Source organism: Zootermopsis nevadensis, unplaced genomic scaffold (genome assembly GCF_977971745.1).
Source record: "Zootermopsis nevadensis isolate Lab colony 2312 unplaced genomic scaffold, Znev_1.0 Znev_ptg000058l, whole genome shotgun sequence".
NCBI lineage: Eukaryota > Metazoa > Arthropoda > Insecta > Blattodea > Termopsidae > Zootermopsis > Zootermopsis nevadensis.
The window spans coordinates 171,467-181,986 of record NW_028259189.1 but is presented as its reverse complement, the minus strand read 5'-3'; the positions used below and the strand labels follow the sequence as shown (position 1 = coordinate 181,986).

At 50.9% G+C, this 10,520-nt stretch overlaps 1 non-coding gene across 1 annotated transcript; it reads left to right on the top strand.

The window, feature by feature from the left end:
• The first annotated feature begins 7,851 nt into the window (after window positions 1-7,851).
• LOC147871326 (U6 spliceosomal RNA) lies at window positions 7,852-7,958 on the top strand. The gene has a single exon (XR_015532457.1). It is a non-coding gene; the product is annotated as a U6 spliceosomal RNA (small nuclear RNA).
• Window positions 7,959-10,520: the final 2,562 nt, after the last annotated feature.

Sequence of the window (10,520 nt, the reverse complement as noted above, 5' to 3'; positions counted from 1 at the left end):
ACAGGCGACCGCTTCTACCCGCTAGTATTCGAGATGAAATACGCCTGAAGAACCGGCTGAGGAGGCGATGGCAGGTCACAAGAGACCCCGCTCTTAAGACCCAGGTCAATCGACTCCAGAGGTCGGTGACCTATCGTCTCAACGAGTGGCGGAACGAACAGTGGAGCGACACGCTCGAATCCTTGGACTGCGAGGACCAGTCGCTTTGGAAAATGACCAAGCGTGTGATGCGAGTCCCCACTCCGTCGCCCCCCTTCTTAGTGATGGGAGGACTGGCTCTCTCGAACCCCGAGAAGGCAGAAGCCCTAGCCGACAGCCTTGAGGTCCAGTTCCAGCCGGTAGACTACCCGTCGGACCTGACTACAATTGACATGGTTAACGAAGCGATGCGAGCATACGAGTATGCCCCTGTAAATGAACCAAAATTAACCAGTCCATCGGAGGTCGCCCAGGCCATCAAGGGACTCAAGCTTGGCAAGGCTCCGGGCCCCAACGGTATACCGAACAGGGTCCTGAAACATCTTCCACGACGCGCGGTAACCTTTCTCACGAAAGTGTTCAACGCGGTCCTTCGCAGGCAACACTTCCCCTCGGCATGGAAACACGCTCGAGTGGTGTCCATACTGAAGCCGGGGAAATACCACACGCTACCTTCTTCCTATAGACCCATCAGTCTTCTCGACACGATCGGCAAACTCTGCGAGAAAATCCTACTAACGAGGGTCCTACACGAGGTCAGTGAACGCGGGCTGCTGCGCGACGAGCAGTTTGGGTTTCGACCCAGACACAGCACATCGTTACAGCTGGCTCGCCTCGTCGAAAGGGTCAACAGAAACCTTGATGAGAAGCGGCTAACCGGCGCGGTTTTCCTGGACGTGGCCAAAGCCTTCGACACAGTCTGGGTCCAAGGCCTCCTATACAAACTGACCGTCCTCAACTTCCCGTCGTACTTGGTAAAAACCATCTCTTCCTACCTCGCTGACCGGACATTCCAGACATCCTTCCAGTCGGCCACGTCCACACGTCGTACCATGCGGGCTGGAGTTGTGCAGGGCGGAATTCTCTCCCCTGTGCTCTTCAGTCTGTATGTCAACGACATACCCACACCGTCCCGCCACGTCGAGTTAGCACAATACGCGGACGACACGGCTCTAGTAGTCACGTCCCGTAGCCCAACGCTTCTCGTCAGGTATCTGGAGACCTACCTCAGTAGACTTGAGCTCTGGCTCAGGGCCTGGAGGATTGCTATCAACGTCTCGAAGAGCACCGCGGTTCTCTTCATTTCCGCGAGAAGACACATCCAACAGCCCCGAGCAGTGCAGTTCCTCGGACAGCCGATCCAATGGGTCAAAACAGCACAGTATCTGGGGGTCACCCTTGACGCCGGGCTTACTTGGTCGGCGCACGTCAACCAAGTGGGAAAGAAGGCAGCGCAACGATTAGGTGTGCTAGGCCCGCTTATCAATAGGAGAAGTGGCCTGTCAATCAGGAACGGTGTACTACTCTATAAGCAGCTCATCCGTCCCATAATGGATTACGCATGCCCGATCTGGAGGTCAGCTGCCCACAGCCACGTCCAGAAGCTGCAAGTTCTGCAATCCAAGTGTCTTCGAATTGTTACTAACGCGCCCTGGTACGTTAGTAACAGGCAAATACATGAGGATCTGGGGGTCCCTTTCTTTGCCGACCACATCAGAGCACTAACTGAGAGGTTTGACTCGAGGTTAGCTGGTGTGGGGAACCCCTTAGTTCGGCAACTCGGAAGACACTCGTGCCGAATGAGGGCTGCCAGAGTTCACCCAAGGGCAACCGAGGGCGACTGATGTTCAGCAGGCCAGCCGAAGCCATCCCCAAAAGACGGCCAAGTCAGCACAACGAGTGGTTAGACTACTCGGCTACCCTGACTGAGGTTTTTCGTGCTTTCCTCAGTTGTAAGGCGAATGCCAGGGTATAACTTAATAGGGGCACGGCCCGCCACCCTTCCCCCCGATCATGGAGGCCATCAGCTGAAGTGATCTTCCCCCCATGCCGCAGAGGCCTTCAGCCGAAACGGCCCCTCCCTCTCTGGGTTCATACCCCAGAGACCCAACCAACCAAATTCCTTCGACAACTTGCCTGACAGGATAACCTCCCATCAGCAGCAACAAATCCCAGTTTGAATGGTCGAGGCTCCCGCCACGACGAAACCCCGTTAGCGTTAGCAAAATTTCCGTTCTTATATTACGACCGTTTACCATTTCCAGCAATGCGTCTTGTGCGCAGGAATGGTTTCACCTAGGTAGGGACGATGCTTGCGCTTGCGCAGGCCTCTGCCCTCAGTTAGCTTCTTTGGTTGGTTGGTTCCATATTTACAGTGCAGGGGGTCATGCAACTGCGATCGAGGCGCCGGGCCATGGACCAGGACGGTGACCGTCCCCTTACGCCACACTTTATAGTGTCGGTAGCACGAGGCCCCGACGTGGCGAAAGTGCGTTCCCTTACTGAGATCTGCGGTCTGCGGGTCAAGGTAGAAACATATGTTGCACCGAAGGGGCCCATGCAGTGTAAACGGTGCCAACGCTTCGGGCACACGCAGCGGAACTGCGGTTATGCACCCAGGTGCGTGGCCTGCGGGGACGCTCACCCATCCGGGTCGTGTGCCACCCCTAAGCAACAACTTAAGTGCTGCAGCTGCGGAGGCAACCACACTGCGAACTATAGAGGTTGCAGTAAGTGGAAGGAAGCCAAGACGGCCGCTGCACAGCGTGCGAAAGGGGATCGCGGCCGAAAGGACGACGTCTCCACGCGCCTGCCAGCGCCCAAATCGGCGCTAGCTAAGCCTTCCCTCGAGCAAGAGAACTTGGGCCCTGGGTGGAACCACGTGGTCAGTGGTGGCCGCGTCGTCAAGGCTGCGGCTATGAAGAACCCCGCCCCAACGCCAACTGGAGCCATTGTACAGACTGAGCGGCAGACTATCCCCAAGGGCGGCCGTGCCAAGCCCGCTCGTCCTGTGGCGCCGGTGGCAAATCCCACAGCACCTGCTCTCAAGAAGACTGACCCCACCCCACCCAAGGGTCAATCACCGCTCCAGGACATCTCAGATATCCTGGAAACCCTCTCACCACGGGTCTGCATTGAGTTGACACGACGTCTCCTCGCCGCGATCCATTCACTCCCCCCCGGGGGGTCTCGTCCGCGAGCCCTCCTCAAAACCGTTCTCTTCTTCATGGCCGACAATGACTGCACGGCCTAGAGGACACGGTAGCAAGGCCTTGCGGCTGGCTTACTGGAACGCCGACGGTGTCCGCGACAGGAAGCTGGAGCTGGAGCAGTTCCTCGGTGACTACGGAGTCGATGTTTGCCTCCTGAACGAGACGCACCTCACGTCGGGTCGGGCCTTGAGGTTCGCGAACTACGTTTGCCACCGTACGGACCGCCCGACGCTAGGAGGTGGCACAGCGATCCTTGTCCGCAGGGGCATTGATCATTACCCTGTGCCGGTCTCGGGTCTACAACAACTAGAAGCAACCGCCATTCACCTGGTACTGGCAACCAGGAAAGTCAAGCTAGTGGCGGCATACCTCGCACCCACCCGGCCATGGATAGAGTCGGACTTGACCGAGTGCTTGAGCGGGGGTTTCCCGGTCCTCTTGGCTGGTGACCTCAACGCGAAACACACGGACTGGAATTCTAGCCTTATCTCTACTAGGGGCTCGCTCCTGCGTGATTACGCCAACAGAAATTCCTGCTTCATCTACGGGCCGGATTCTCCAACCACGGCTCCCTACACACACAACGCCACACCTGACGTCCTTGATATTGTACTCATCAAGGACTTCGTCCTACCGGTGCACCTGACTGTATGCCCCGCACTCAGCTCAGATCACCTGCCCGTCCTCGTCGACACCACGTGCCGATCGTCCTTTCAAAACCTGCCTGATCGCCCGGACTTCGCGAGAATGGACTGGGCTGCATTCCAGGCTTGCCTCGAAAGCAGACTACCGGGGAACCCCGTGGTAAACGACGAGGAAGAAATTGACAAGTGCGTCGAGGAGCTGACCAGTGCTATCCTGGAAGCCACAGCAGCGTCCGCTCCCAAGCTTCGACCCCGCATTGACAGGCGACCGCTTCTACCCGCTAGTATTCGAGATGAAATACGCCTGAAGAACCGGCTGAGGAGGCGATGGCAGGTCACAAGAGACCCCGCTCTTAAGACCCAGGTCAATCGACTCCAGAGGTCGGTGACCTATCGTCTCAACGAGTGGCGGAACGAACAGTGGAGCGACACGCTCGAATCCTTGGACTGCGAGGACCAGTCGCTTTGGAAAATGACCAAGCGTGTGATGCGAGTCCCCACTCCGTCGCCCCCCTTCTTAGTGATGGGAGGACTGGCTCTCTCGAACCCCGAGAAGGCAGAAGCCCTAGCCGACAGCCTTGAGGTCCAGTTCCAGCCGGTAGACTACCCGTCGGACCTGACTACAATTGACATGGTTAACGAAGCGATGCGAGCATACGAGTATGCCCCTGTAAATGAACCAAAATTAACCAGTCCATCGGAGGTCGCCCAGGCCATCAAGGGACTCAAGCTTGGCAAGGCTCCGGGCCCCAACGGTATACCGAACAGGGTCCTGAAACATCTTCCACGACGCGCGGTAACCTTTCTCACGAAAGTGTTCAACGCGGTCCTTCGCAGGCAACACTTCCCCTCGGCATGGAAACACGCTCGAGTGGTGTCCATACTGAAGCCGGGGAAGGACCCCACGCTACCTTCTTCCTATAGACCCATCAGTCTTCTCGACACGGTCGGCAAACTCTGCGAGAAAATCCTACTAACGAGGGTCCTACACGAGGTCAGTGAACGCGGGCTGCTGCGCGACGAGCAGTTTGGGTTTCGACCCAGACACAGCACATCGTTACAGCTGGCTCGCCTCGTCGAAAGGGTCAACAGAAACCTTGATGAGAAGCGGCTAACCGGCGCGGTTTTCCTGGACGTGGCCAAAGCCTTCGACACAGTCTGGGTCCAAGGCCTCCTATACAAACTGACCGTCCTCAACTTCCCGTCGTACTTGGTAAAAACCATCTCTTCCTACCTCGCTGACCGGACATTCCAGACATCCTTCCAGTCGGCCACGTCCACACGTCGTACCATGCGGGCTGGAGTTGTGCAGGGTGGAATTCTCTCCCCTGTGCTCTTCAGTCTGTATGTCAACGACATACCCACACCGTCCCGCCACGTCGAGTTAGCACAATACGCGGACGACACGGCTCTAGTAGTCACGTCCCGTAGCCCAACGCTTCTCGTCAGGTATCTGGAGACCTACCTCAGTAGACTTGAGCTCTGGCTCAGGGCCTGGAGGATTGCTATCAACGTCTCGAAGAGCACCGCGGTTCTCTTCATTTCCGCGAGAAGACGCATCCAACAGCCCAGAGCAGTGCAGTTCCTCGGACAGCCGATCCAATGGGTCAAAACAGCGCAGTATCTGGGGGTCACCCTTGACGCCGGGCTTACTTGGTCGGCGCACGTCAACCAAGTGGGAAAGAAGGCAGCGCAACGATTAGGTGTGCTAGGCCCGCTTATCAATAGGAGAAGTGGCCTGTCAATCAGGAACGGTGTACTACTCTATAAGCAGCTCATCCGTCCCATAATGGATTACGCATGCCCGATCTGGAGGTCAGCTGCCCACAGCCACGTCCAGAAGCTGCAAGTTCTGCAATCCAAGTGTCTTCGAATTGTTACTAACGCGCCCTGGTACGTTAGTAACAGGCAAATACATGAGGATCTGGGGGTCCCTTTCTTTGCCGACCACATCAGAGCACTAACTGAGAGGTTTGACTCGAGGTTAGCTGGTGTGGGGAACCCCTTAGTTCGGCAACTCGGAAGACACTCGTGCCGAATGAGGGCTGCCAGAGTTCACCCAAGGGCAACCGAGGGCGACTGATGTTCAGCAGGCCAGCCGAAGCCATCCCCAAAAGACGGCCAAGTCAGCACAACGAGTGGTTAGACTACTCGGCTACCCTGACTGAGGTTTTCCGTGCTTTCCTCAGTTGTAAGGCGAATGCCAGGGTATAACTTAATAGGGGCACGGCCCGCCACCCTTCCCCCCGATCATGGAGGCCATCAGCTGAAGTGATCTTCCCCCCATGCCGCAGAGGCCTTCAGCCGAAACGGCCCCTCCCTCTCTGGGTTCATACCCCAGAGACCCAACCAACCAAATTCCTTCGACAACTTGCCTGACAGGATAACCTCCCATCAGCAGCAACAAATCCCAGTTTGAATGGTCGAGGCTCCCGCCACGACGAAACCCCGTTAGCGTTAGCAAAATTTCCGTTCTTATATTACGACCGTTTACCATTTCCAGCAATGCGTCTTGTGCGCAGGAATGGTTTCACCTAGGTAGGGACGATGCTTGCGCTTGCGCAGGCCTCTGCCCTCAGTTAGCTTCTTTGGTTGGTTGGTTGGCAGGGGCATTGAGAGTAGGTGGGGAGTGGACGAGACCCCCACCGGCACAGCCTGGAGAGAGGTAGGGACGATGCTTGCGCTTGCGCAGGCCTCCGCCCTCAGTTAGCTTTTTGGTTGTGTCCAGTGGGACTCGTGTCGAACGAGGGCTGCCAGAGGTCGCCCAAGGGCAACCGAGGGCGACCGATGTTCAACAGGCCAGCCGAGGCCGTCCCGAAAAGACGGCCAAGTTGGCACAACGAGTGGTTAGACTACTCGGCTACCCTGACTGAGGTTTTCCGTGCTTTTCCTCAGTTGTAAGGCGAATGCCAGGGTATAACTTAATAGGAGCACGGCCCGCCACCCCCACCCCGATCACGGAGGCCATCAGCTGAAGTGATCTTCCCCCCATGCCGCAGAGGCCTTCAGCCGAAACGGCCCCTCCCTCTCTGGGTTCAAACCCCGGAAATCCAACGAACCAAATTCCTTTGGACAACTTGCCTGACGGGATGACCTCCCATCAGCTGCAACGGATCCCAGTTTGAATGGTCGAGGCTCCCGCCACGACGTAATCCTGTTAGCGATAGCAAAATTTCCGTTTCTTATATTAAGACTGTTTACCATTTCCAGCAATGCGCCTTGTGCGCAGGAATGGTTTCACCTAGGTAGGGACGATGCTTGCGCTTGCGCAGGCCTCCGCCCTCAGTTAGCTTTTTGGTTGGTTGGTTGGTCCATATTTACACATTGTTGGTAGTTGAGAAAAATTACTCTAACTTATAATTTGGTTACATTCAATCATAAATTTAAAAAGTGAATAATTAATATTAAATGTGTTCTTTATATATAAATGTAAAAATAATGAGAAAGAATTGAAATTTCATTTTTCCTTACTTAAAAATAACTTCGAGTTTTATTATATTTGATTAATTTTAAAAGTAATTTTTCAACGCCCCCATAACCCCTGCGCCAGAGAAAATGCTTCCGGGGCCCGCATGCGGCCTGCGGGACACATGTTTCTATGTTCTGGAGTAGGCAATGGAATGGCAGATCTCTCTTTTCAAGGAGGCTGACAAGGGAATGGTCCATTTGGTCATGCCGAAACCTCACCTGAAATTTTGCTTATCTACAGTATACTGACTGAGCTATCCCGGCTCATATGTGAGTGTAGATTACGTACATTCACAAAATAAGAGAATTTCAGTGACCCAAAAATGGTCACGACAAAGTGTTGTCACTTCAGTGACACAACTCACAGAAATTAAGAGGGTAAAATCTCAAATGGGATATTCTGTAGGGGAAAAGTACAGAATATTTTTCACAAAATTATTGAGAAAGAAATCAGTCATCTGTCGTCTTCTCTCTGAAGCAGTGAAACATTTAATCTTCCAGTTTCCTAAATATGTAGATTAAATTATCCAATGGCAGTAGCTCGAGTGGCAGTCACTCCGTCACTATATCGTGTAACATTGCAGTAATATGGGGAAGATTAGTGTGGCCCCTGCACAAGGATTACGCGCAAGATCGTGAAGTGTTTCATAATTTTAACTTATTCTTAAAACATCCCAATCTCTACAGTTTAGCATTTCACAACAATAAATGTAACTTTTAATGGATTTTGTTAGGTGAACGTTCCTTGTAGTAAGTTTAAAACACTGACCAATGAATGACAGCCTGAGTGACATACTAGTGTCCTTTCCGATTCATGACTTAGAATCATCCTACATCATCTTGTTCATAATATTCCTCAGTCCTGGGAAATTCCAGGATAACACCTTAAAGTAGGCCACACCTGCTGCCTCTCACATCCCAGACATCTTTTCCTCAGAAATTTTCACACCTCCACAAATTACCTGGACGTCCAGATTATTGAGTATTTAGAATTGCCGCATTTTCATACCGGTCAGTTTTGGTCTCACTATTAATTAATGCGTATTGTAATTACATCCTCCATTTTCCCTGTACTTCAACCTTAGACTGCAGCGCAGAATGTGTAGCTCTTATCGGCACTGTGCACAGTGAAAAATCTTCCTTATATTTAATTAACATGGAGTAGAGTTCTTTTTAGTAACTAATAATTCCTCAGGCAGTGAAGGAATTTTATTCTTCTACAGCACCAAAAGATTCATTGCTACATTAACATATCCTGCCTTCACCCACATGAATCCAGTATAAATCTTCACACCCTGTAATGGTAAGATGCATTTTAACATTATCCATCTGTTTATATCTAGGTTTCGTATGTTCTCTTCACTTCAGGTATTGTAACTAAAAGATTGTGAGCATTTTTGTCTTTCCCATGCATCCTCCATTTCCCTAGCCATATCTTCTTTCTTGATTTCATCACAAACAATTTTTGATGAAGGGTATGAGTTAGGAAGGCTCTCGTGATGAGTTTTCTCCAACCTAATATTTCTTTCTCTTAGGTCCAAGTGTTCTCTTCAGCAACCTGTTCATAAAGACCCTAAACCTGTGCTAGTTTCTTAATGTAAGAGACAAGTCTCTCGCCCATACAGTCCACGACTGTAATCTTGTGACTTGTGGGGTGAGGAAGTGGGGTGAAGGAGGAGAGATAGCGTTTGCCTTTAACGCTACCGACTTTCTGCATCTTAGGATTACAGTCGTGGACCGTAAGATCAATTTCTAATACTTTTAATATTCTATATTTATAGACAGGAGACAGCAAAAGAAAATTTGCTGGAATGAATTGTAGCGAGAAGTCTCCAAAATTAATCGACTCTAAATTTTTTCAAGATTATAACTTAAATATATGATTTGAAGCTTTAGCGGCAACTGAACTCAAGAAAACCCTCTCTGGCCAGCAACTGTATCGATTGGTCTAAAGAAATCCACGTTTTTGGGAACCCTCTACGTAATCAAGGACCTGTTGTGACTGGGTACCTTAAAAGCTCCCTATATATATATCTGCCCAGAACCAGTGTTCGTGGCTGGACACTGGTCAGTAAGAGGTAATAGGTGCAGTCAAGTACTTTCTTTGCTTTTCTTTGGCATTGCACTGGGCTGCTTGGCACAGGATGTGTTCCCGCCTCAGGGTGATATCTCTGATACTACTGAAATTACTGGGGGGCAGTTGGATTTGTATTGTGGTCCACATGCCCTGTTGCTTTTCCAGTGTAGAGATGCTGTGGTCTACTATAGTGGTCTGTGTGGCTGAGACATATGTGTCCCATATTCTGTTTGATTTTGGTCTCAGTGATTCTACCACGCTGACATGCAAATATTTTGTCACATCTGCAGGGGATTGAGTATCTTCGGACCTCAATTGAATGTTGTACTTGGCTGTAATATGGATGATCGTGATATTGTATTTAGCTGAACTTATTTTTGACAGATTGCCTTTGTGATACACCAGTTGGGTACTCCTGCTGCAGCTGTAGTTTGTGCTTCAAATGTAGGGTGTGATTGATGTCATGCTTACTATATCCATTTTGCTGTAAGTCCTTCTGTATGTGTTGAATTTTGCCCTGAAAGCTTCCAGCATCAGAGGTTGTTCTCACACGCTGGATAAGTGTAGTTACTACTGCCCAATTTTAGGCTGGATGATGTTTAGACTACATGTAGGTGTAGATCTGTGTGTGTAGGTTTTCTGTACACATTATGTCCAAGTGAACAATCTGGCTTCTTGCTTATTGTGACATCTAAGAATGGAAGTGACTAGTTCTGCTCAATCTCCATGATGAACCTAATATTTAAATGTATGTAGTTTATATGTTTTAGAAGCTCCTAGAGCTCTTCTATTCCATGAGACCATGCAAAATATTTGTCATCCACGTACGTGTACAGTGTGCTGGTTTCTTTACTCCTGAAGCTATTGCTTTACTCCTCCCACTAGCTCCCATTGGCAAGAGTCCATCCATTAATACTGATTCCGGGCATGCGTACATAGGGTATGTTAAAGGTATCCAGTCACACCAGATCCTTAAAATCTGATGGTTTGGGAGTGTATTATTTAAATAAGCATCCTGGACATTATCCATCTTTGTAATATAATTAAAACATGATATTTTGGAGTCTGAAATCTGTATCCATCCTTAGACCATTTTTGCATAGGTTTAAATGGTAAATATGTTGCCTTATAAACTGTGTT